Source organism: Dipodomys spectabilis, unplaced genomic scaffold (assembly GCF_019054845.1).
Source record: "Dipodomys spectabilis isolate Male_0828 unplaced genomic scaffold, ASM1905484v1 ptg000529l, whole genome shotgun sequence".
Lineage (NCBI taxonomy): Eukaryota > Metazoa > Chordata > Mammalia > Rodentia > Heteromyidae > Dipodomys > Dipodomys spectabilis.
The window spans coordinates 2,911,586-2,912,838 of NW_024871206.1; the positions used below are offsets into that span (position 1 = coordinate 2,911,586).

General features: G+C 31.6%; 1 pseudogene; it reads right to left on the reverse strand.

Annotated features, from left to right (window-relative positions):
- Nucleotides 1-804: 804 nt before the first annotated feature.
- On the reverse strand, nt 805-901 carry LOC122099696 (annotated as a pseudogene).
- Nucleotides 902-1,253: the final 352 nt, after the last annotated feature.

A 1,253-nucleotide genomic window follows, 5' to 3' on the forward strand; every position in this document is an offset into this window, starting at 1 on the left:
CTTGAACTCTGGGCCTGGGAGCTATCCCTCTGCTCTTCAGCTCAAGGTGAGCACTCTACCACTTGAGCCACAGCTCCACTTCCAGTTGTCTAGTGGTTTATTGGAGATAAGAGTACCACAGACTTCCCTTTCCAGGCTGGCTTTGAACAATGATTCTCATATCTCAGCCTCCTGTGTAGCTAGGATTATAGGCATGAGCCACCAGTGCCCGGCAACACCAATATTTTACTGTAAAAATTCATGGATTCCGCGGAATTCTTCCAAATGAATTGCCTGCATTGGATGTCAAAATGTATTCAATAGTTTTTGTATACATGTATAATGATTTCTTCAGAGTTTGTGATTTTTTAATCAGAAATAATTTTAACTTACCTGTTGAAATGAGTAGTACAGAAAGTAAAATATTTCTGGTGCTTGTCTGAAAAAGTATATTTTAAAATATTCTATATTCTATGTTTGCATAATGTTCATAATTTATTTTAATTTCTCCTAGATATACTTTGAATTCTACATTACTTTATAATATATAGGTTAATTAATGTGTCCTTTCTGATTGCATTCCATATAAAAACAGTTTGATTCCTTATTTTTTCTAGGTCTTTATTTTTCTTTGGGATAAAATGACAATGTTGTCTAATTTGAAGTTTTGTAAATTTTATGCTATGTAAACGCCTTTCTGAGCTGAAGATTTAATACATTGATGTCAAACTAAATTTAATTATATGAATTACGTGTATTGTTACACTTGTAATTTTGTAATCAACCTTTTAATAACTGTTTTTCATTTCTTGCATCTGAAGAATGAAAAATATGGAATACTTCTCAAATTTTCATATTATCCTTTTGCAAGTGCCATGTTAATCTCTGTATTGTAATTTGAGTATGCGTGCTGCTGATGCATGTAGTATCCTCTAAATTTAAGTTGTTAATGATGCAATCTTTATACAGGCTTATATCTATGGGTGCCTACTTGTAACAAGGAAACCTTCTTGTTCCTAACAATGCTATCGATCTTATTTCCCTAAAATTCTGTGAATATTGGAAAAATTATATTGATCAGTCGATTGTTCACATTTGCAAATTTTTTTTGTCAATGACTATCAAGTCTTTTTATTTGGAATTTTATCATACTCTCAATTATTTATAGATAGGTCTAAAGGTGATGGCTTTTTCAAGTACTTATTTATCCAATTGAATTAGCTTTGTGGACCTAATGAATTCAAAGTAAGCATTGCTTAAGAGCTACTTCTAAA